At 34.7% G+C, this 27,934-nt stretch overlaps 1 pseudogene; it reads left to right on the top strand.

Annotated features, from left to right (window-relative positions):
* Nucleotides 1-27,934, top strand: part of LOC132282039 (squalene monooxygenase SE1-like) — a 98,069-nt pseudogene that overhangs the window by 13,265 nt on the left and 56,870 nt on the right.

Below are 27,934 nucleotides of genomic sequence, written 5' to 3'. Positions count from 1 at the left end.
TACTTTCAGTTTTTCAGTTGAGGTTTTATTTCGGGGTCCACTAGTTGGATTCCCAAGTTGTAACCTTGAAGGATTTGGAGGATTGAATTAATATTATTTATGGTTGAAGAATTTTATATTTCTTTTCGTTTCCTTATTTAAATTCTTAATTTTCTATTCTGTGTTCGATTTAAAATACTTTAATTGTTTGATATCCCTCGGATTTGGGCCTGGGCTTAATCAACCCGTGTCTCGGATCCGAGGGGTATCACAGTTCAAGTGTCCTTAGGAGTGTTTTTCGTTATAAGACTTCCATGTTGCATCTCTTAAAACTTAAAGCCATATTAGGATTCATTGTACTCTATTTACGGTTCGTTAGTCGGAGCGGATGTCAATTGAATTCTGCAGATACAGAGTGGTTGACACTGGGAGGAGGATTGGGTTCAAGGCGAAAGCAATAAAGACCTAAAGGAGTACGTTATCGAGTGCTTTGTCAGAAGCAGAACTTGGGATCGAAGGTTTAGTTTCAGGGTTAGCATTACTTGGAAAGTATATGCCAAGGAAGGATTAAGGTGTAGGTGTTAGGTCACCGCATATCGGGGCCAACACAATTTTAGTTGTTCTCAAAAAGGAGACAAGCGAAGAATAAGAATCCGAAGAGGATCCTAAGGAAGGAGATCTCAACGTATCCAAGAAAGAGGATACTAAATCTTGAAGGATCGCACGAGGGTGATCCTGTTCGCTAGTAGTATAGTGAATGATACTAGTAGAGTTAGTATGGGTCAATCTACATACAATTAAATTTGCATATCATCTCTAAGAGAGTTATATATGAAGTACTCTTTTGGAGATAGGGATTTGATGGAGTTCTTATCAAAATAAAGAAATGATTTTATATCATGTTCCGGAGAGTGTGGGGATTAGGTTGTGATGTTTTAGGTTACTTTATAAAGCCACGTTAGACGATTTACATTCCGCGTATAAGGAGGATGAGGGTTAAGCCCTTTGGGGTTTTGCTTAGGCAATCGATTGTTACTATTAAGCTATGTTCAAGGACATGTCTACGAAACTGTAAAGGGAACTTTTGTAAAATAATTGGACAAGAGGAGTTCAAAGGTGGTTTTCTTTTCCAGAATGGATGATGTTTTAAGTTGAATTATATTTTGTGATATTATGTTTTGTAATACGAATTTCATTTTTGTTAGTTATTCAGGATTCGGAATATGGTTTAGTTGGGGACACAAATATGTGATCAGCCAACTATTGTTTAATAACTTGGAGTAATAGCGCTATTTACACTAGGATTATGGGCATGTGGACATAGGATTTGGTCGATATACATAAATCTAGCCAATCTATTAGACCTGGACATGATTTATTATAGTATGTTTTCAGATGGGATAGTTAAATTATCAGTACACGTCAAATAATCTAAAACGATTAGTTTGATATGCTTTATACTAGATATGGATTCGTTTTTACAATGCCCTAATAATGGTGGATATTAATGTGGCGGTATTCATGAGGTTGTGGTACATAAAGACCACTGTAATGCCACTATGGTTTATCAAAGGTGTCGGAGGTGCAGAACATCTTCTTGGAAATTTCAGAAGTGGACACCAAGACAAAATGAGGATTTCGTGCTGGTTGAGGTACTTTTTGGGATGACGCTGAGAGAGGAAGGTGGACTGACTAAATCTTCATCAGTTTATTCTTAACTAGTACACTATTCATGAGTGTGTCATTCGGAGGGATTGTCGGTGTTACAATAGGGAGAGGAACCAAAGTCTCTACACTGTAAAATATGGAATTTTTTTTTTTTTTTTTTTATATAGATCATATTTCACGACAATTAGCTATTGCTACGACATTGATGACTATATGGAGGATGGAAAAGTTCCATATTCAGTTAAAACGAGACAATGAGTCAAATTGACACTTACTTATATTAGGAAGTAGGGTGTGTCAAGGACAGGAAGGTGAGACCGAACATCTATATAAGGAAGCGATGCACGGTGTGTGTGAAAAAGTCATAGTGAGTTGACTTTCGATGAATGGAATTACTGGTTGATTTTATTATCGGTAAGTTTATCACTAACTGGTGATGCATAGATTAAGTTGCAGGGTTAACTTTTGACGATGCTCCAATTTAACCAATGGGTGCAAACGAAAGCTAGTGGTACTAGACCAGTTGGTACTTTCTGTAGACAAATGGGAAGGAGGATGTAAGGACTAAGGTTTACAACTCTTAGTTCTTTATTCATCCTGGTGAAAACAAAATGCTTCACGGTATGAAGCAGATGTTTGAAGGATCGGTAAGCAGAAGGACATAGTGATTTTGACACAATTTCTAATATACTCGAGCTGGACCATTCGAGAATACTAGATCCTTGCAGCCATTTTTTATACTGTAGTGGAAATGATAGAGCATTTTCACGGAATTAGTTGAGGGATTGCTGACTATTCAAAAGGGTCAAGATTTTGGTTGGGATGTTGGTTAGTTTCTATATTAAATTAGCTCAATTCTGGTTTATTTCGAACTGGTGGGATATCAGTTCGTATGAATAGAGTGGATTACGAGACGACTTAGATGTATCAAAGTGGTAATTCACACTTTGTATTAAGTTTTGTCTGGTGGAAGGGAATATGGAAGTGAACACTCTCAACAGCCGATAAGAGATTCATACTTTTTGATTAGTTGTTAAGTTCGCAGTTGGAGTTTTAGCTTGTATAATAATGACACTGGCTGTTACCAAGGAAATTAAGGAAGTTAACTTCAAATATTGGGGTTGATCTTAGTGTTACCATACTCAGATAGAGCTTAAGGTACTGGAGGATTAGTTTCTATTAATGTTATCGGAGTGAGTGCGATGTAAATTTCCGTCACTTCTTCTCAATGTACTCGGATGATTATAAAGTACATCAAGACATCGAATGTCTGGTCAGGTGAACCGGTTGATGTAAGGACATGTTTAATTGGTATATCTGGATTGGTTGGTTTTAAATTAATGTTATGCGTATGATATGCATGCTAAGACTATGTGTGATTTAGTTCATCGTTAAGTTTAAAATCGGTATATTGTTGATTTGCCAAAGTGTAACTAAATATACTTAAGGTGGCATGGTTGAATTGCCACAGACATGGTTGAATTGTCGGCATGGTTGATTTGTCAAGTATAACTAAATATACTTAAGGTGGCATGGTTGATTTGCCAAAGACATAGTTGAATTGTCGGCATGGTTGATTTGCCAAAGTATAACTAAGGATACTTAAGGTGGTCTAATTGATTTGCCAAAGACATGGTTGAATTGTCGGCATGGTTTATTTGTCAAGTATAACTAAATATACTTAAGGCGGCATGGTTGATTTGCCACAAACATGGTTGAATTGTCGGCATGATTGATTTGCCAAGGTATAACTAAATATACATAAAGGGGGCATGGTTAATTTGCCAAAGTATAAATAACTATACTTAAGGAGGCATGGTTTGGTTGCCAAGTTATGAATCAATACATTCGTACTGATAGAGCTGAGTCCACACGAGACCGGAAATGAATTTTAAAAGCAAATAATTCAGAGTTTTGTAAATTCCGAGGACGGAATTCCGTTTGTTAGGGGGAAGAATGTAATACCCCTAATTTAAAAAGGATATAATTGGAATTTTATTATTTATCTTATTGTTTTAGTTATTTATTTTATTATTTTTAGGTGCTTACGTGGCTATGTGTTTAGATGGTTTCCTGGTTTATGTGTAATTGAATTAAGTGTTGTGTGGAATTATTTGTTAATTGATTTTGATGAGGTGTGTGTTTAATTGTAAGTTTTATTTGCTAGATTAAATATGTATTTTATTTTAGTTTAAAAGGATGGATTGGAATAGGAGTAATGGATCGACCCAAAGGGGTCTCATGGACTATCTGAATGCAGTGATTGTGGGTACGGATATTTACCCATATATGGATGGTTGTATGGATTTATATAGTTATAAACGTATATAAGGATAAAGTATTATTTTTATTAATAATTATTTATTATTAATACTAATAATGGTAGTTTAGGTTAGTAGGTGATATATACATATATAATTATAAACTATGTATATATTTATTTATCACGGCATTGTAGTATTATGTATTATATATTTTATTTTTCTTTCCGGACTTAGTTTTCAATTAGGACTAGGGTTGGTTTCTATTTAAACTATAAATATATACGATGGTCTACAATAGGGTTTGAAAAACCCTTATAGCAGCAGTAAGAGACGGGAGGATACAGAGAGTTTTTAGAGACAAACTGAGAGAGAAGAAGCTAGAGTTTTGGCCAAGGATTGTAGGCCGGACCAAAGAGGAAGGTTGAGGGCTATTGAAAGGTTAGAACTGGAGCAGAGGAGTCCTTGACGGCAATCACGATCGCCGGAAAAACTTAGGAAGACGGTGACGAGGTTTTTATTCAAAAACCACAGAGGCAAGTTATTTTCTTTCTCTCTCCCGCTGGCTTGTGTTCTGTGCATGCCTAGGTAGTCTCCAGGGTTTTAATTAACGTTAAAACTGATCTTATAAGTATGGTTGTAGTGAATTTAAATGCATTGAATTAAAAGGTTAATTGGATTATACATGTTCTTGTTTTAATCATGATTTAGTTGATTTTTAAACTGGTTTTAATTCATATCGATGATGTATGAAACCTACATATAATTAATTCTGGAACATAAATTGAACCCTAGATAATTAAATAAAGCAATATAGAGGCTCTGAACTTCACCGGAGGCGAAGAAGATGAGCAATTTTGAAGAATATGGAGAAAGCTCCCAAGTGAATGGAGAAGGCTCCTAAGTATATGGAGAAGGCTCCCAAGTGTATGGAGAAGGCTCCCATGTTAATGGAGCGGGCTCTTAATTTGTGAGAGCCTGTTCTCGCCTAGAAACGCATATTCAGCTATTTAGGGCACTGTTTGGACGAGGTGGGTTTCTGGAACTATGTTGGAAAATTAATGAGGGTTCTATATATTAATTCAAAGTGTATTAAAACCCTTTGATGCATAATCTTTAGTTGTATGCTAATAATTTGACCAGTATCGAAGATTAAACAATTTTACATACGGTTAATAGATAGGAAGGATTAAATTGTTAAATTTTGTGTAATACTCCTAATTTTAAAAGGATAGTCTCGGTATTTATTTATTTGTTTTAATTATATTTTTAATTATTTAATTGATTATTTGACTAATTGTTTATGTATTTAATTGAATTAGGTATTACTTGATTATTTGATTATGTGTCTATGTATTATTTGTATTTGTCTATGTGCTAATTGTTTAATTAGATTACGTACTTAAATGGTATTTTGATTAATTGTAAATTAAATGTTTTCATTTATTTTATTATTTTATTTTATTTTTCTTTTATGGTTATGATTAGTGGTAATTGGCCAACCAATTGGGTCCCATGGACTACTTGGATAGGAGGTTGGATGTGTATAGATTATTACCCGTGAATAGTTGTGTATGTATATATATATATATATATTATATGCATATATAAAAAGGAAAATAATTTATTAATTACTTTTATGGTAACTTGGGTAATAATATTTAATCTGATGTATATGTTTTATATTTAAATAATAAAAATATACATAGATTTGATACGTGTTATATTTCAAGTTACTTTATAATATTATGATAACTTAAGTATTATTGGATAATCTATTAATAAATAATGGAATGTTTATAATTTATTTATTTAATAAACATATACATAAATTATATACGTAACATATTTTACTTACCTTTTTAATATATATAAAAGGGAAAGTAATTTATTAATTACTTTTATGGTAACTTGGGTAGTAATATTTAATCTGATGTATATGTTTTATATTTAAATAATAAAAATATACAAAGATTTGATACGTGTTATATTTTAAGTTACTTTATAATATTATGGTAACTTAAGTATTATTGGATAATCCATTAATAAATAATAGGATGTGTATAATTTATTTATTTAATAAAGATATACATAAATTATATACGTAACATATTTTACTTACCTTTTTAATATTTTATTTTATTTTTATTTTTTTTTTAAGTTGACTTGGATTGGGAAAAGGGTTAGGGTTATTTTATTTAGCCTATAAATATATAGCTACAGGTTGTAAAGGGGGGTTAGAAATATTCACGTGATATATTCTAGAGAGAAAGAGTTAGAGAAAGAAGGAAGGAGGAGAAAAACTCTGTAGAGTGAAGATCAAGGAAGAAGAAGTTTAACTTTCGATCCGAAAGTTTAAGGCAAGTTCTTCTTCTATTTCTTTCCCTTTGATTCGTGTTTCTGTACATGCCTAGGAAATTCCAGGATTTATTAAACATATAAAATTAAATAATTATGCATGTTTAATTGGATTAAAGCATAAGTTTTTATGAAATTGGTTCATATCTGTTCTTGTGTTATGAATTAAAAAATGCATGATTTTGATTTGATTTCTGGAGTGAATTTTTACATGTTTGAATTATGTATTTTTCATATCTGTGGAATGATGGAACGTAGAAATATGCCTAGGATTCCTGAACATTAAATAGGGATTAGGTTTGGATTTAAATAAATTTAAATACACTCAATCATAACGATGCTTGCTATTTGAATGTTTAAACAAACGAATGGATTTAATCTTTTAAAATGCTTTAGCAATTGAGATTAAATGTGTAGGATGAATTGGATATGAAGAATGCTTATTTGACGATATAATAAAATATCATGATGTATAAGATTCAGTTTGTGTAAGACATATGATATAGAAAGCTTAAATAAATAATAAGTCATTCATATTATGTGATAACTTGATATCATATTATCATAGTTATTTCTGGAATGTTTGATATATTTCTTTAATTATTGCATCAATTGTTGGATTGTGTGGTTTAATGCACCGGTATGGAACAATGGCATTCTATAGACGGATTAACTTATCAGTTAAGTCCTACCTATTTTGTATAAGGGAATGGATTAACTAAAATGTTAAGTCCTACTTATATTCAAGTCAGGTTAGCTGAACAAGTTGAATGACTTATGGAGGATTAATTTATTATATAAGGGAATGGATTAACTAAAATGTTAAGTCCTACTTATATTCAAGTCAGGTCAGCTGAACAAATTGAATGACTTATGGAGGATTAATTTATACTGGATAGGATGGTTACTAGATTTTATATATATAAGTATGGTGCCATGATATGAGCTTGAGTCTCAGGATCAGTGGTTAGGGTGCATATATCGCCAGGGATGTGTAGCTAGATATAGCGTAGTTGTGTACCCTGGTAGGTCTAGGTATTCATGCCCACTATATGTGCGTTTTGCATGTTGCCTACTATTCAGGTTGAGACAACCCTATAGTCTAGTGAGGTTCCTTTAGTGTGTGTATATATATATATACGGACTACTAGTTACTGTTGGATTGACTAGGATGTATACGTGTATCGAATTTTTGATTGGACTGTAGTAGAGTAGAACTTGTTTGTGGGCCTGACCCACCATTATTTTTCAGGTGTTCGTCAGGAGTAGAGGTTGTTCGTGCTGAGCGGGGATCAGTCTACTTCATTCTTCCGATACTACATAGGAGTTCCTTTATGATTCAGTTTCCTATTTTAGATTACTGTCATTTGTTTAGTTTAGATTTTTTAGGGATCCACACAGTATGGATTCCTGAGTTGTATTTTGGAGGATCAGTTGTATCAGAAGAGTTTATTAATTAATGGAAATATATTATGAGGTTTATTATTAGATTATCATTTTAGTTTCTTGTCAACATTTTATTTATTTTTCTTTATTCTTTTGTACTATGTGTTCGTTTATTATCAATTTGTTTTGATATCCTCGGGTATTCGGGCGTGGGCCTGGCCAACCCGCATTCGGAAATTCGGGGGTATCACATTTTGTTTTAATAATTTAATGGACTGTAGCATAGACTCCAAACATTATATTATATTGTGTTCGAGCCCGCCTTGCATAATTAATGTATTTGTGCTCATGGATTTTACAGTAGGAAAGTTTGACCGATCTTGCATACTGTTAATGGATAAACAGGATTAAATTGTTTAGTTTTGTTTTAACAATTTAATGGGTTGTAGGATGATTTATAAATCATATTCTGGATGCATAATAGAGTCATTTAATTATCAGACTTGTTTTATGCTTACTTTGTATTAAAATTGCTGAGGTATTAAACTTTAACCTGCAATTATATGGATTACGGTTTTGGAATTTTAATTGCTAAGATATTAAAACTCTGTTATGCAATTACGTGGATTAAATGCTTGGGTTCTCTTTGCTAAACTATTAAATAATGTTTTAGCAATTTACAGGGTTGTTATTTTGGATTTTGGTTGATGAACTGTTTAAATTATGTTTTATCAGCTATATAGATTATGTGGATTGTATTTGATGTACTGTATGAGGTGTTGCATCATTTACGGATCATTTGCATTATATGCATCGGTATGGGACGGTGGTATATGGAGGGATGGATTAGATCAAAACGCTAATTCTTACCCATTCATACATACGGAATGGATTAACTAAAACAGTTAAATCTTACATGGTTGCATGTCCTGTCAACTAAAACAGTTGAATGACATATTGAATGGTTGTTTATATTTCTGTATTAGGAAGGATAGGGATTTAATTAAAACATTTAAATCCTAATTTATGTCGTGTCTGGACGACGAATGGTTGACTGACACAATATTGTATTTGGATGGAATTTATATATATAATTATGGTACCGCGATATGAGCTTAAGTCTCATAGTCGACGGTTAGGAAGCGTATATGCAGTAGGATGCGTAGCTGGCTATGTCGGTTGAGGTATACCCTGTTAGGCTTAGGTAATCATGCCCACTCAGGTGCGTTTTGCATGTTGCCTTCTATTCAGGTTAAGACCCTCATCATAGTCCAGTGAGAGTCCTGTAGTGTGGATATATATATATATATATATATATATATATATATATATATATATATATATATTTATTTATTTATTTACGGACTGTATGGATATGGTTGAGACATCTAGGATGTATCTGCGTATCGGGTCTCTGTTTGGATTTTAGTTAGGATAGAACTTGTTCGTGGGCCTGACCTACTATTATTTTTCAGGTAACGGACGGTTCCAGGTCTTAGAGCTTGTTCGTGCTGAGCAGAGACGGCTACTCATTCTTCTAACGACGTAGGAGTTTGCTTTATGGTTTAACATCGGATTTTCTTCAGTTGTTCATTTGTCAGTGTTGGATTTTTATTAGGGGTCCACCAGATGGATTTCCGAGTTGTATTAGAAATGGAGAAGTTGAATTAATCGGAATAGTTTCTTATTTATAAAATTTTTCTGAGGTTACAGTTTCTGGATTATCATTTTTGTATTCTTTTCAGCAATTTTATTTATTCCTGTTTATTTTAATTGTATTCTGTGTTTGTTTATTACTAATTGTTTTAATATCTTCGGGTAGTCGGGCGTGGGCCTGGCCAATCCGCATCCGGAAATCTGGGGGTATCACAAATATTGATACCCATATTTCACCTATCATATAATAAATACATAATACACATTTATTCTATAGTGCACTCAACTTATTTATCTCTCTTTAAAATTCTCCATCTAGAATTTTTTTTAAAATTTGTCTCTCATCAATCCCCTCTCTAGAAATTTCTTCTCTATCCTTCACTTCTCTTTCTTTAAAACGAGTAGATAAATATTGCTGAGTTTGAAGTTATTATTATTATTATTTTTTTTAAAATTTGTTATTAAATAAAATTTTAAAAAAATTGAAAAATAAAAAATATAAAAAATAAATTAAAAAAGGTTCAAAAATAATAATTAATGGGTCTACGGGTCATAAAGGGTTAACCTTATACATTTTTGACCCGTTCATTTTCAACCCAGCCCAAACTCGGCTCAACCTGCCCATTAGCCACCCCTACTTTTAGGGAGGTCAAAGTAATAAATGTCAAAAGTTTTATCCGTGTGTAATTTGCCCAAATCTTAGGAGAGGTTAGTGTAATTTGCCTAAGGGAATTTTTTTGTAAAGGAACTATTTTGTGTCAAAACAAACGGAGCTTTAGAATCCGTTTGGTTAGATAGAAATTAGTACTGGACACTGAAAGTGAAGTGAGTGAAGGAAATAAAAATAATTTTTTTAAGGATTTATTTGGTTAGCATGAAATTGTTTTTAAAAAAATAGAAAATTTCATTTCATAGTTTGTATGACTGAAAATTTATATATATATTTTAAAAAATGTGATTTACCTTAATTATCCATATTTTGATTAAATATGACAAATGATTAAATAAAACTATATTTTATTTTATTTAAACTATATTTTATTTTACTTAATTGTCCATATTTTAATACATATCTAGTACGCCCCAAGTTACATAAAGTGTGAGCGAATTCGAGAGCGGAAGGGTAAGAGCGGCATAATTAAGTCATAAACAGTGAGAATTTGAGCGAGAGAGCGAGAGCGCGCTCGGAGCGTGAGAGCGACACCTGTTGAGAAGGATTGTGTGACTTAGAGTACGCCTAGAAATATATTCTGAAAACAACTGTTACGAAAAAACCAGGTCATTTGTTGAAGGAACTGGTTTTCAGTTGCAAGCTGACACTACATTTTTTTTGCACCCTGCCCTAATCCTGCCACTATTAAGAACATCATAACAATTTATTTCAATCTTGTTTCTCTATGTAAAAACCTTCAGTTACAATCTCGTTTCTTGCTACTTATTGCAGGACAGATGGCGAGTTCATGTGATTGAGAGAGATTTGACAGAGCCGGACAGAATTGTTGGTGAAGTGCTACAACCAGGTGGATACTTGAAGCTGATTGAATTGGGCCTCGAAGGTATGCATGAAACTTAGCATGCATTTTAGAGTTTATAATAGCCTCCTATTAGTGTTCTTTTTTTTTTTTTTTTTAAATAATAAAAAAAAAAAATTGGCAGTTGGTGATGCTCTTCTTTATCTATAGACATAATTGATTTGGTTGTGAAATCTAAAACACAAGCACTTCAACTACATACAGATTGTGTGGAGGATATTGATGCTCAGAGACTACTTGGAGTTGCCTTTTTCAAAGATGATAGTGTTGGGAAACGTGCAAGTTTTTAAAACTTTTGAGGGATTTGCAATCACGGATCTTGATTCATCACACAGAGACAAGTTTTATGCAAAGATAAATAAAAGATGATGCGTAATTCAATAAACAGATTGAATACTTACATCAAAGGTCTGAGTAAACCTTTTGAACTTTCCTCTAAAGTGAATGTTCTCACTTATTGTAGATCCCTTTAGCAAGATCCTTTCTCCTTCCGTTCGATTATTATCTTCCTTTTAGGAATCACCAATATGCCTTGATGAATGACCTTGGAATCTATGCTGGTGGTAACCTCCTTTAGAAGAGAAAACAAAACCCTAAAATCTAGAGAGAGAAAGTGTATTCCTTTTTCTTGTTCTCCAAGTTTCCCCTAAAATATACATGAACTCATGTATATATAGGCAAAATAAAAATAAGAATAAGGAAACAATAAATCATTCTCCATCTCTAATTCAGCTTTCTCAATCCTAACATGACTCCAATATCAAGTTGGGCTATTGGTGAGAATCCTTTTGGGCTTACTATTTTTTTGGCTCCTATAAATTAATAATTGGTCCGGTCCATTAAACCATGGACCCAATTCAATTAATTCATAAATTAATTTCTACTCCACTAAAAGAAATTAATTGCACTCCAATTAAATAGTAAATAACCTCTAAGTCAATGTTGCACTTTGACCCCTCTATGCTTAATTATTTATCGGATAATTAAAGCCATCAATCCGACAACATAATTAATATAATTATTTTGTTACCTTTGATTATTTCCGGTTTGATCACAATAAAATATTTATTTGACAAAAAAATAATAATAATTTATTAAATAAATATATATAGAAAACATTTGTCTAAAACATACGAAGGCCTTCGAATTTAATTTGTGATCAACCATAATCAAAACAAAATAAATGCAAATAGCACTGATGCAAATATTGAGAATATAGACCTCTAATTTTTAATTACATAACTACCCAAAGTGTCGATCTAAGGATCCCGAGGTATCCGCGGAACAAATCAAAGTAATTATTAATTAATAAAAGAGTCTATACTTCTCTCATGCTTGAGAGTCAAAAGCCATGACTGTGATAGAGAGCAATTGCATACGACAGCTCTCGCAATATATCTCAATCTATCGTGGACTCGGTTTAAGTCTTAACTAATTAAATGTCCATCCATAATTACCGACTTTAAACCATTTATGATTACTAATTTATATCATAGTATTAATTGCCATTACATACATATATAAATATATTTTGTAATCAAGCAGACACCATCAATTCCATAAAGAATCGAAAAATAATACATTCTATTCACCAATTGTATAATGCTTTAATAATAATATCCAAATAAGAAACCATGACTTTTACAATCCAAAATTAGAATTTGCTATGCTAGGGCACACATATCCTAACAGCTCCCACTTGCACTTATTGCCAATTCAAATCACATCTAACTCCCATGTTCTCCATATGACGATCAAACATCTTGATCGGTAAAGCCTTTGTGAATGGATCAGCAAGGTTATGTTCCGATGCAATCTTAGCCACAAGTATATCTCCTCGCTTTACTATATCACGAACCACATGATGTTTCCTCTGAATGTGTCTTGTTCCTTTATGAAATTTTGGGTTCTTGGTTTGGGCTATAGCTGCACTATTGTCGCAATGAAGCATTATAGGCCGAACTAGGTGCTCCACAACCTCCAGTTCAATTAGAAAGTTTCTCAACCAAACAGCTTCTTTTGTTGCCTCAGAGGCTGCAATGTATTCTGCTTCCATGGTTGAGTCAGCAGTACAACCCTGCTTGACACTCTTCCAACTAACTGCCCTTCCATTGAACTTGAACACATATCCAGATGTAGATCTCCTGGCATCAGGATCTGATTGAAAATCAGAATCCGTATATCCGACTGGAACCAGATCATCACCTCCATAAATGAGCATTAGATTCTTAGTTCTTCTAAGGTATTTTAAGATATTCTTCACAGCTGACCAATGATCAAGTCCAGGATTGGACTGATATCTACTGACAATCCCTACAGAGTAGCAGATGTCCGGTCTGGTATAGACCATGGCATACATGAGACTACCAACTGCCGAAGCATATGGTACCCGCCTCATTTGCTCAATTTCCTTATCAGTCTTGGGAGACTGGTCATTAAAAAAAGCCAACCCATGTCTAAATGGCAAAAACCCTTTCTTAGAGTTTTCCATTCCAAACCTGATCAGAACTTTGTCAATGTAAGACTCTTGAGACAAGCCTATTTTCTTTTTAACCCGATCTCGCATAAGCTTGATACCAAGAATATAGCTTGCTTCTCCAAGATCTTTCATCTCAAATTTATTGAGCAACCACCTTTTAACTGATGACAATGCTTCTACATCATTACCAATGAGCAAGATGTCATCAACATATAAAGACATTACCCTGTTTTTTCTTGTAAACGCAAGGTTTTAACACGTTTTGTTCAAAGCCAAATAATTTGACTGCCTGATCAAAACAAATGTTCCATGTGCGTGAAGCTTGCTTAAGTCCATAAATAGACCTATTCAACTTACATACACAGTCCTCACGACCTTTAACTACGAAACCGTCTGGTTGCCTCATGTAGATGTCTTGTTCAAGATGGCCATTTAAAAATGCCGTCTTAACATCCATCTGCCATATCTCATAGTCATAATAAGTACTAATGGCCAAAAGAATGCGAATAGATTTAAGCATTGCAACTGGTGAGAATGTATCCTCATAATCAATACCTTCACGTTGAGTGAAGCCTTTGGCAACCAGTCTAGCTTTGAATGTCTCAACATTCCCATCCATTCCTCTCTTTCGTTTGTAGATCCACTTACAACCAATGGGCTGAACCCCCTAGGAAGTTCTACAACATCCCAGACTTTGTTAGAATACATCGATTCCAATTCTGATTTCATGGCATCTTTCCAACGATTCGCATCTATATCGGTCAACGCTTCCGCATAGCTTACTGGGTCCGACTCATGCTTATCGGGGACGGCCTCATAGACCTCACCCAAAAGTGTGAGTTTTTCGGGTTGGATGATGGTTCTCCCACTACGCCGAAGGACCGGTGCAGGAATCGATGTACTAGATGATGGTAATTCAACAGGGACTTCTTGTGTCTCATCATTCTCAGTATTTATATTAGGTGTGTCCACTGGGGGTATATCTGACGTGCCAACCATCTCCTCTAACACTATCTGGCTACTAGGTCTGTAGTTCATAATATAATCCTCCTCCAGGTAAACAGCATGAGTGCTGACAATAACTTTATTGTCCCTGGGATCATAAAATAATCCACCTCTAGTGCCCTTAGGATAGCCAACAAATAAGCATGCATCTGATCTTGCTTCCAACTTGTCTGCCTGTTTCTTTCGCACATGTGCTGGACACCCCCATATATGCATGTGATTTAAACTAGGTTTACGTCCAAACCACAGCTCATATGGCGTTCCTGAAACAGACTTGGATGGAACACAGTTCAAAATATACATCGCTGATTCTAAGGCTAATCCCCAAAATGATAGAGGTAATGTAGCAAAACTCATCATAGATCTAACCATGTTAAGTAAAGTTATGTTTCTCCTTTCTGCCACTCCATTCTGTTGAGGGCAGTCAGGTGCGGATAACAGGCGCACAATACCCTCATTGACCATATGATCCTTGAACTCCCCCAAGAGGTATTTACCTCCTCGATCAGATCGAAGTGTTTTGATAAGTTTACCTAATTTACGCTCCACTTCCGCCTGAAACTCATGGAATTTTCTATAAGCTTCTGACTTGTGTCGCATTAGGTAAATATATCCAAAACGTGAATAATCATCAATGAAAGTGATGAAGTACTCAAACCCTCCTCTCGCTTGGGTGTTCATGGGACCACACACGTCTGTGTGCACCAACTCTAATTGTTCTTTGGCTCTATCTCCTTTGGCTGAGTAAGCCCTTCGAGTCATCTTTCCTTCAATACAGGATTCACAAGTTGGCATAGGCTCCTCTGCCTCACAAGGTAATAAACCTTCTTTAACCAACCTTTGAATCCTATTTTGATTGATGTGACCTAATCGTAGATGCCAATGATACAATGAGTTTGGAGAAACTGCTTTTCTTTTAACTTCAATCTAGATGAAGTTGCATTTAATTCATAATTTTGCATTTGATATGAGCTAGGAGTTAAAACATATAGATTATCTTTCAATGCACCAGAAGTTATAACACAACCATTTAATTTAATTAAAACATTTTTTCCAAAAGTAAAAATATAATTTTTGCAAACCAACGAAGAAACTGAAATTAAATTGTGCCTAACATTTGGCGCATAAAGACAATCTTCTAAAATAAGACCCTTCCCACTATCAAACTGCATATGAACCACTCCCACTGCTTTAGCTTCCACCTTGGCATTAGATCCCATATGCAAGTATATCTCTCCTTCATTGAGGCTTCTGGACTCCTGGAATCCCGGCAATGAATTGCAAACATGATTAGTGGCTCCAGAATCTATGCACCAGGAATCTATAGATTCAACCACATTACATGCCTCAACAATGAATATACCTTTTCCTTTGCCTTGTGTGCGAAGTATTGGGCAGTTAGGTTTCCAGTGACCCGGTTGACCACAATGGAAGCAGTTTCCTTCGCCTTCAACCAACACTTTCTTCTTTCCTTTATCCTTTTGGATTACTTTGTTTGGCACAACCACAGTTTTGGCACCATCCTTCTTCTTTTTCTTGCCTCTCCTCTTGGGCCTAGAAGTGGATGGTCCAGCAGACTGAGTATAGTTGATAGATGCACCCTTGCTTTTGTTTATCCCTTCAAAGGTTACCAACTCATTCAATAGTTCAGCGAGTGTGTACTCAAGCTTATTAATATAATAATTAACCCTAAAAGAGTTAAATGAGTCTGGCAATGAAGCGATAATCATGTCAACCTGAAGTTCACCATCCAAGTTGCATCCATGGATCTCCAGTTCATTTAAAAAACCAATCATTTTTAAAGCATGTTCCTGAACTGAAGTACCTTGGACCATCTTAATGGTCATCAAATTTGTCATAGCATTTTGGCGTGCGCTCTTACCAATTTACCCAAACATTTCCTTAAGGTTAAGCATGATGTCTGCAGAAGTGAGATATTGAAGATGTTGACTTTGGAGTACATTCGAGAGTGAAGCAAGAATGTAGCATCTAGTCATCTCATCTGCTTTATTCCATTTCTTAAATACTTCATGCTCCTCAGGAGGATCCTCAGGCAAAGGTAGAGAAGGTCTAGGAGTAGTAACCACATAATTCAACCCCTCATATGTGAGTACAATATCTAGTTGCCTTTTCCAATCGATATAATTAGGTCCAGTTAATCGATTTTCTTTTAGTATGTTTGCAAGTGGACTGAATGGATTAGTCATGATAAATCTAAAAATAAAAGCATTCATACAATAAATAAAGTGAATAATAATAATCATGCAAGTATAAAATAATTAATTAATTGTGGGTCCCTTAACCACATTGCATGAAAAATCGGACAATCAATATGCCAATAACTTATCCGGTTGGCGGAATTCATTATTGCTTATTGACGAGAACAACTCATTATTTCCATATCTCTTTAGACAATGCCTTATCTATATATGAAATAATTCCCGATTAGATTTAGCCTTTCTAAAATCACCTAGTATAGATCACTCCGTTTGGGAGCTAATACTATTGATTTTAGATTGAGTGTATAACATAATTAATGCTCCAACGGAAAAACAAATATTAAATATATTGCCATTAATAGCTTAGAAGCTTTAAATCATGCGTAGGGCCTTATTTTTAAAGATCAAACTATAATGGTTATTTAATAAATATATTTTCGTGAGACAACCATTCTTATAATCTAGACTCTTTAAATCATGCGTGGAGCCTTATTTTTAAAGATCTAATCATAATGGTTATAATTAAGAAGGCCATGGGGTAATGTATAAAAAAATCCCCGCTCCCACTCAATTTTTAATAATATAAAACTAGGGTTTTCAATTCATGATTTAATGCATGCAAAACGCCTTGATTTTAATCCAATTAAATTTAGAAAATATATGGATTTTAAATGATTCATTAATCTTTAATTTGAGGCAAAAAATAATTTACAAAAATAATTTTTCTGTTTCCCAATAAATGCTCTCAAATTAATTAGCAATCTAATCCAATTTATCTTCATAATTTAATTAATATAAATCAAGCCATTTAGTTAAAAATCATGGATCCAATGCATGAACAATTATAACAACTATTAAATTATTCCATGCATCAAATAATAGACATAAGCAATATAAATGGCCAATGGATTCAGCTTTTAACATTTAAAAACTATTCTTGTCGTACGGGCGTCCTTCAACTGTCTGTAAACACCCATAGGAATCTTGTACGCGTCAGGAGAAGCAAATCGCTGCTTGGAACGAGCCCGGAGGACCCCACACGCACTGGCACGCGCCTAGGGCAGGCTGCAAGACTCGGCACGTTCACCCACGCTCCCCCAAGCGCCGGCATGCGCTTGGGGCGTGTGGGACGCGCTCTCACGCGCTCCCACGCGCCTGGGGCGCGTGGGACGCGCCTCCACGCGCCTTCACGCGCGTGGAGGTCAAGCTACCTTGGCTGGCGTGTGCAATGCACGCGCCAGCATGTGCACTCGCCTGGTGCGTGTGGAACACGCGCCAGGCTCACCATATTAATGCCACACCTGATCCGGGCCACCTCTGACGCCCCTTCTCGCCGCCGGCGAAGCTCCGGCCACCGGAAAAACGCCGAAAATATTCCAAAAAATCCAGAAAAATCCCAGAAAATTAAATTAAGCCTCAAAAAATTCTCGAAAAATTCCAGAAAATTACTGAAGCATAATTTAACCCTTTCGGACCCTCTTGAAGCTTCATAGCATCCTTTGATGAATATTACATGGCTTTAATAAATACTTACAATTTGAAATACAATGAAAAAAATTAAATTACATCATTGAATTTTCAAACGGCTAAAACAAAGCCTTAATTACATTCATCCAAAAAATAAAATTACATTCTATATACCTATAAGCTTCATCCATGGCCCAAACACACATCATCATCCATTCACAATTATACATACATCATCATGTATTAATATATATCAACATAATAAATCATACATCAACATATATCAATAATTTTATATATGTATATATAATTTGGATCCATGAATATGATTTTTATAAACACATGTTCTCTAGTAATGAATCAAACCATGTGCTCTGATACCACTGTTGGGAAACGTGCAAGTTTTTAAAACTTTTGAGGGATTTGCAATCACGGATCTTGATTCATCACACAGAGACAAGTTTTATGCAAAGATAAATAAAAGATGATGCATAATTCAATAAACAGATTGAATACTTACATTAAAGGTCTGAGTAAACCTTTTGAACTTTCCTCTAAAGTAAATGTTCTCACTTATTGTAGATCCCTTTAGCAAGATCCTTTCTCCTTCCGTTCGATTATTATCTTCCCTTTAGGAATCATCAATATGTCTTGATGAATGACCTTGGAATCTAGGATGGTGGTAGCCTCCTTTAGAAGAGAAAACAAAACCCTAAAATCTAGAGAGAGAAAGTGTATTCCTTTTTCTTGTTCTCCAAGTTTCCCCTAAAATATACATGAACTCATGTATATATAGGCAAAATAAAAATAAGAATAAGGAAACAATAAATCATTCTCCATCTCTAATTCAACTTTCTCAATCCTAACATGACTCCAATATCAAGTTGGGCTATTGGTGAGAATCCTTTTGGGCTTACTATTTTCTTGGCTCCTATAAATTAATAATTGGTCCGGTCCATTAAACCATGGACCCAATTCAATTAATTCATAAATTAATTTCTACTCCACTAAAAGAAATTAATTGCACTCCAATTAAATAGTAAATAACCTCTAAGTCAATGTTGCACTTTGACCCCTCTATGCTTAATTATTTATCGGATAATTAAAGCCATCAATCTGACAACATAATTAATATAACTATTTTGTTACCTTTGATTATTTCCGGTTCGATCACAATAAAATATTTATATGGCAAAAAAATAATAATAATTTATTAAATAAATATATATAGAAAACATTTGTCTAAAACATACGAAGGCCTTCGAATTTAATTTGTGATCAACCATAATCAAAACAAAATAAATACAAATAGCACTGATGCAAATATTGAGAATATAGACCTCTAATTATTAATTACATAACTACCTAAAATGTCGATCTAAGGATTCCGAAGTATCCGCGGAACAAATCAAAGTAATTATTAATTAATAAAAGAGTCTATACTTCTCTCATGCTTGAGAGTCAAAAGCCATGACTGTGATAGAGAGCAATTGCATACGACAGCTCTCGCAATATATCTCAATCTATCGTGGACTCGGTTTAAGTCTTAACTAATTAAATGTCCATCCATAATTACCGACTTTAAACCATTTATGATTACTAATTTATATCATAGTATTAATTGCCATTACATACATATATAAATATATTTTGTAATCAAGCAGACACCATCAATTCCATAAAGAATCGAAAAATAATACATTCCATTCACCAATTGTATAATGCTTTAATAATAATATCCAAATAAGAAACCATGACCTTTACAATCCAAAATTAGAATTTGCTATGTTAGGGCACACATATCCTAACAGATAGAAATGCTAAACAGTCTTATCCCCTGGAAAAGTTTCATCCAAATGTGGCTGGGAGATGCATCCACGATGGACGGTTCATACAGAGGATGAGGGAAAAAGTTGCTACCCTTCCCAAGTACACTCTGTTGCAAATAATGAGTTCTTTAATTATCTCTATTGTTTTATAAATTACTAGGTAAATGTTTTTTTATTATTATTATTATTATTTTTTTGTTTAATAAATTGATCTTAAAATCTACATTAATTTCTGCACAGTGAATCTGCAATTTTCAGTTCAGTTTTTACTTCGTATTCCTTGACAATTGCTTTTATTTAGTACTATATGTAGTATAACTTATTGAGTTATGCTTCCATGGCGTCATGATATGTAGTAACTGTTAACTATTATATCTCAACGGTGTTTCAGTGAGAGTTCCAATTGTTATTTTATAATTTTACTTGTTTTGTTCCATTGTCCCTTTTTGACATGCAATTTTCTATTTAGTGTACAGCTTGAGCAAGGAACAGTGACATCCTTACTTGAAGAAAATGGAGCTATTAGGGGGTACTGTACAAAACTAAGACTGGTCAGGAGCGTAGGGCATGTGCTCCTCTTACGATTGTTTGTCATGGCTGTTTTTCAAATTTGCACAGCTCTCTTTGCAACCCTAAGGTAGAAATTTGAAGTCTTTGCCTATACAAATTAACATTTTTCCACATTGACTAATATTTATAGTAGACATTCGTATACAAGTATTTATAGTCAAGTAATACTCTTGACCCTTTATTAACTTCATTGACTTGATGAGCGACACAATCTGTCCCGCTAATATCTGCTCCAGACCCATGAGATACACTTCCCTATTTTTGAGTTCCACATGTGGATGTGCCATCTTGCTTTGTTGGTTTGGTCTTGGAGAACTGTCAACTTCCATTTCCAAATTATGTGCAAGTTATTTTAGCAGATCCGTCACCCATCGTATTTTATCCAATCAGTTGTACTGAAGTTCGCTGTATGGTTGATATACCCGGTCAAAAGCTACCTTCTATAGGTAATGGTAAAATGGCCAACTATTTGAAAACCACAGCGACTCCCCAGGCATGTATAGTTTTTCACTAAACAATTTACGTTTTTTTGAATATCATGTATGCCCTGTTATTGTGGTTATTTTTTACTTAAAGTTCGGATTCTCCATCTCATTTTTGTCTATTTCTGTCTATTGCCTTGGATTAATCTAATATGGTGCTTGTATCAGATACCACCAGAGCTGGATGATGCATTTATAGCTGCAATTGGTGAAGGAAATATAAGAACAATGCCGAATAGAAGTATGCCAGTTGATCCCCATCCTACTCCTGGAGCCCTTTTAATGGGTGATGCTTTCAACATGCGTCATCCTTTAACCGGTGGAGGAATGACTGTGGCACTTTCTGATATTGTTGTACTGCAGAATCTTCTTAGCCGCTACATGAACTGAATGATGCAGATTCACTGTGCAGATATCTTGAATCCTTTTACACTTTGCGCAAGGTAAGCTAAATTAATATTCTGGTGCTTTTATTCTAACATGAAAAGATTAAAAGTGGAAAGCAAATTACTGCATTTTACAGGACACTAAATGCAGATTAATTCAGAAGAAGTTTCATAATATCTATTATGACACTAAATGCAGATTAATTCCTTTTTTCAAAAGAATGGTTTTTTATTTATTTTTATTTTTTTATGTGGGGAGGGGGATGGGGATATTAATGATCCAATAGATTCTGAAGCCCTCCACTTATTTATTTTTTTTTTTTGGAAGGTAAAATGATTAAATTGATTATAGCAAAAGATATAGGTGGTTAGCAATAGCTAACCAATAGACGAGCAAAGATACAGGTGGAACAAGGCCCATTAAATAAACAATTGACCATGCGAAGCCCAAACAACAGGCCCAAAGTGAACCCAAAGAAAGATTCAAAACAAATGGTAAGACCGTTATGATCTACCCCCAAATCCGGTGAGAAGGAGACTAACTCCTGCGCAATTGCAATGCAATTCAGGTTGCATGATCCGGTGGCTTTGGTGGAGGGCGAATTATAGAAGCTAGTATATCCCATTCTATAGCAATTTTTGTAGTGTTGAGTGAATCTGAAATTGTGGAGATTAGGATCTTGCATCTTGCTGATTCCAAAACTTGATGGAGAATTGAGTTTGCTGTGCTGAATTTCTTTTGGAAGATCCTTCTATTCCGCTCGTTCCAGGTATGGTACACTAGGGATGCCAAGCTTAGTTTGGAAATGGTGTGGCTATGGAAATTTGAGTTTCCCTTCCAATGGTGTGCTGCCCAATTGATCAGTTCCGGCAATGAAGATGGCTGAATATTAAACCCACAGCGTGCTTGAAGGAATGCCCACAAGGGTTTGACAAATTGGCACTGAAAAAATAAATGACTATGGGTTTCCAATTTAGTGTTGCAGAGGGAGCATAGTGTGGAGTTAACGTGGGAGGTGCAACTTCTGTTCAGTATAGGTAATTTCTGCTGAATTGCCACCCACAATGTGAAGAGTGCTTTGGGATGGAGGGTTTTGTCCAAACAAGATATGGCCAAGAAAGGGTTGTGTTATGCTGGTTGAAGTGCTTTATGGTATTTGCAATGGAAAATTTCCCATTGTGGGATGGCAGCCACATTGTTTTGACTTGTCTGTTGGTTTGGGGGGTGGGAAGGTTTGTGGTTTGTTGTAACTGTGGAATGATGGAAGTTATAGAAGGTGGGAAGGACCAGGTGTTGTTAGTAATAAAAGTGCTAACCTTTGTTTTGCTGTCAAATCCAGAATTGTTGATTAACTGGCTGGATGTCAAGTGATGAAGAGGACCAAGATGACACCAATTGTCAAACCAAAAATTGGAGTTTAAGCCTTCTCCAATTTTTAAGCTGACAAGATGCTTGATGGCTTCTCTTAGGCTTAGTAACCTTCTCTAATTCCAGGAGCATTGCCCAAGGACCTTGACTTCCCAAATACTTCTCCCCTTAAGGAGGTAAGAATTAATCCATTTAACCGAAAGCATATCCCTTGACTCAATGATGTGCCAAAAGTGCTTCATTATAGCACTCTCATTCCAGGTAACTAGATTAGGTAAGCCAAGACCTCCAGCTTCCTTTGGCAAACAACACTTATCCAATGCAACCTTAGCCCTAGTTTTCTTTAGGATTGGTCCAGTCCAAAGAAATGCTCCAAAGATGCTTTTTAGTTCATGTGTGATACTCATGGGTAGGATGAATTTGGAGTTCCAATACATTTGAGTGGAGAAAAGAATAGCTTTAATGAGCTGCAACCTGCCTGTAAAGGAGAGGTTCTTGCTGGTCCAGTGAGCAATCCTTGCTGTTACCTTGTCAATTAGAGCTCTGCAGTCATAAGCTCTCAGCATTGTTGTCACCAAAGGCACCCCAAAGTAAGTAACAGGAAGCTCCCTTTTTTCATAGCCAAGTAGTGATAAGATGGAATCCTGCAGTTGCATATTCACCCCAGAAAATAGACATTGCTTTTGCTTTGGTTGATAAGCAATCCAGAAAGGCTAGAAAAGGTGTCAGCTGCTTGTTTCAGGATTTGTATTGAGTTAAGGCTGCCATGAGATAACAGAAGTAAATCATCAGCTAAAATCAAGTGAGATAGAGCAAGCTTCTTACATCTCCAATAGAATTTGAAATTCCCTTCAGAGATAACCTTTTCCACAATGGTTGAGAACACCTACATGACAATGACAAATAAGAATGGGGATAGGGGATCCCCTTGTCTAAGACCTTTGATGCTGTTAAAATGGCCATTGAACTCTCCATTGACAGAAATGGTAAAAAATGGTGTTGAGACATATGCTTGGATCCATTTTAAGAACATGGTAGGAAAACCAAGAAGTTTTATGGTGTCAAACAGAAAATCCCAGCAAACAGAGTCAAAAGCCTTCTTGACGTCTAGTTTGATGGCACATCTTGGAGATGAACCTTGCCTGTGGTAGCCATTAAGTAATTCTTGTGCTATAAGGATGTTCTTGTCACGCCCCGAAAATTCCAATAAAATCCTCGATTTATTCAAAATCAGATACATCAAAATACACCCAGAATCATAAAAATTGCCCCCTCTATTACACAAAATCAATTTCCTCAAATATACAAAAAATTCTCCAATTAAATAAAATAAATCCTCCACGCCAACTCTTCATCCTAAGCCCGTATCTACGATCCCCGTCCATCTTCAGTACTTGAAACTGGAGGGTGGTGAGACAAAAGTCCCAGTAGGAAAAACCATAACAAGAATTTCATGGAGGTTTAACAAAACAGCTTCACAAAATAAACATATACAGGTGAGTATAAACAAAATAAATATGCATTTAATCAAAACATTTTATAAAACATTTAATCAAAACCTCCCCATACCATTCAAGGTATAGAAAACCCTACACTGAAAAAGATTAATCATCAAATCTTCAAGCTCCCGCTGCGCCCTCTACAACTCTCGACTCACTCACTATCTGCTCAAACTCTCTGTCGCTCTATTTTTCTCTCTCAAACTCTCTGTCTCGGCTCTCTTTCTATTCGGCACATCCCCTTCCAACATATTACATATATCTATATAAATGTAATATATATATATACACTATGCATAAAACTAAATCAACCCAATAACTTCTCTCATGATACATCCCATATATATAAATATATAATATATAAACACAAAAGCAATAGGACCAAATCAACATAAACCATAGGTGAGACCCGCCAAAGCAACCATTTCCAATCTTCTTTTCTCCTTCCACTTTCTGCTGGCCCCTTTTCAAATAAAATACAATATATATATATATATATATATATATATATATATATATATATGTAAATAAAATATACAGAACCAAATACAAACTCACAGTTCCTTTCTTTTCACTTCACCCAGACCACATATCTCCTCCACCAAAATATAATACTTATATAAATATATATTATATAACATAATTAAATCAAAATTCAAAACCCATTAACTTTAATAAATAATTAATTAATTTAGATAGTCCAAAAATAATAAAATAATTAAATTAAAATCCCAAAAATTCGGGTCATCACAATCTCCACCACTTAAAAAGAATTTTGTCCCTGAAATTCAGATCCAACAGTCTTCGCATACCCGAAAACACCGACAACCACAAAACCAAAATCCAAATCCTTACCTCAGGCGATGTGAGATACAATGATATGTAGGACGTTGTGGTAGCTGACAGTGCTAGTCACCCGCCCACATTCCGTAACCGTTGTGGCAGCTAGTCGATGCGTTACCTGCTCACTAAAAAAAACAAACACTAACAAATCTGGGCTACCTGCCCAACCACACTAACCAACCATCTCAGTAGCTGCCAGTGAATGCCATTCGCCCACACACACACCCAGTTACGAGTGGTAGCTCACCAGTGCTACACACTCGCCTACTCACACCCGTCTACATCATCACTACACTCACACTTCCGACTGGGTACGGCTCTGATACCATTTGTCACGCCCCAAAAATTCCAATAAAATCCTCGATTTATTCAAAATCAGATACATCAAAATACACCCAGAATCATAAAAATTGCCCATCTTTTACACAAAATCAATTTCCTCAAATATACAAAAAATTCTCCAATTAAATAAAATAAATCCTCCATACCAACTCTTCATCCTAAGCCCGTATCTATGATCCCCGTCCATCTTCAGTACCTGAAACTGGAGGGTGGTGAGACAAAAGTCCCAGTAAGAAAAACCATAACAAGAATTTCATGGAGGTTTAACAAAGCAGCTTCACAAAATAAACATATATAGGTGAGTATAAACAAAATAAATATGCATTTAATCAAAACATTTTATAAAACATTTAATTAAAACCTCCCCATGCCATTCAAGGTATAGAGAACCCTACACTAAAAAAGATTAATCATCAAATCTTCAAGCTTCCGTTGCGCCCTCTGCAACTCTCGACTCACTCACTGTCTACTCAAACTCTCTGTCGCTCTATTTTTCTCTCTCAAACTCTCTGTCTCGGCTCTCTTTCTATTCGGCACCTCCCCTTCCAACATATTACATATATTTATATAAATATTATATATATATATATATATATATATATATATATATATATATATATACTATGCATAAAACTAAATCAACCCAATAACTTCTCTCATGATACATCCCATATATATAAATATATAATATATAAACACAAAAGCAATAGGACCAAATCAACATAAACCATAGGTGAGACTCGCCAAAGCAACCATTTCCAATCTTCTCTTCTCCTTCCACTTTCTGCTGGCCCCTTTTCAAATAAAATACAATATATATATATATATATATATATATATATATATATATATATATATATACAGAACCAAATACAAACTCACAATTCCTTTCTTTTCACTTCACCCAAACCACATATCTCCTCCACCAAAATATAATACTTACATAAATATATATTATATAACATAATTAAATCAAAATTCAAAACCCATTAACTTTAATAAATAATTAATTAATTTAGATAGTCTAAAAATAATAAAATAATTAAATTAAAATCCCAAAAATTCGGGTCATCACAGTTATCATCAATAAGCCTTCCTTGGACAAATGTTGACTGAGCTGGTCTTATTATGTGAGGTAGGACTGGTTTGATTTTATTTGCAAGAAGGGTAGAGATGCATTTATAGATGGTTGAACAACATGAAATAGGCCTGAAATCATTGAGGGCAAAGGGTTTGATGTCTTTTGAACAAAGGCAAGGTATGTAGAGTTAACTTCCTTAAGCATTTTCCCATTTATGAAAAACTACCTAATTGCCAATGTGATGTCAGGACCAACAATAGGCCAAAATTTCTTAAAAAAGAAAGCATTGTACCTATCGGGTTAAGGGGCCTTATCACTACTTAGAGAGAACATGCATTGCACGATTTTAGTATCAGTGGGGATGGAGATGAGTGATGGGATGAGGTGTAATGGTACAGTTGTGTGGATGAAAGGAGAAAGGTGGGAAGTGCCTGGGTAAGGGTGTGCATTCATTCCTAGAGCAGTGGTGAAATGTGAAACAATCTGTTGTTTGATGGCTGGTTCAGTATCATGGAGTGTGCCATTTGCTTAGTGATTTTGGTGATTTTGTTCCTATTAAGCCTTGAAACAATGGATTTATAGAAGAAGGAAGAATTTGAATCCCCCTCCTTGAGCCACTGTATCCTTATATTTCTGCGTATATGTCTGCTCCTCAGCTATACGTAGCTTAGTGTAAGAAAGAAAAATGAGTTTTTCCTGGTTTCTAAGTGATGGATCATTAGGCTAAGAGTCAAGAGCAGTTTGACGCTGAGAGAGGAGGTCCTTAGCAGTTTGTACTTCCACTTGTAGTGCACTTAAAGTGATAAAGAACCTTGTCTTCAGTGGCTGCTTATGTGATACCCCTTAATTTCACAACACGGGTTGATCAAATCCGCGCACAAAATCAGGAGAATATCAAAACAATTAAAGTATTTCAAACAAGCACAGAGTACAAAATGAAATAAAAGAATAAATAATACGCTGAAGAAAAACTAATAAATAAAAATTAATTAATAATTCTCCAACAATTACAACTCGGGAATCCCATAACTCAAGGACCCCTTAAAACATTATTCAATAATCTAATACTACTTAAAAATACACAAGATGAATAGATGAATGACAGTCTCCCAACTGCGGATCCTCAACCTCGAGACTGGAACCTCTAATAACCTGAAAAATAAATCGTGGGTTAAACCCTACGAGCAAGTTTTCTCTACCAGACCTCTGAAAACCAATAAGTAGATCATCTCTAATCAAAACCAAACCCAATAAAGTTTTAACCTTAATCTGCCATGATATACATATATATATAAACAATTATATATAGTATAACAACAATATCTATAACTAAGCGCATAAATTCCAAAACCAATAATGATTTTAAGTATTTAAATCACACAGCCAATAATTAGGTTCTGGCAAATCATCCATGTCACCACCAGTATTATTTTATTAATATGTATAAAATAATACATTAACCTGTAAGTATTAGACTATTCAAATTTAAGATTATCTAATCCTAATCCAACTTATCCATACAA

This window comes from Cornus florida, unplaced genomic scaffold (genome assembly GCF_030987335.1).
Source record: "Cornus florida cultivar Cherokee Brave unplaced genomic scaffold, ASM3098733v1 CherokeeBrave_3.0.0_Hap2_Chr11, whole genome shotgun sequence".
Classification (NCBI taxonomy): domain Eukaryota; kingdom Viridiplantae; phylum Streptophyta; class Magnoliopsida; order Cornales; family Cornaceae; genus Cornus; species Cornus florida.
This window is presented reverse-complemented; position numbering and strand designations above follow the sequence as displayed.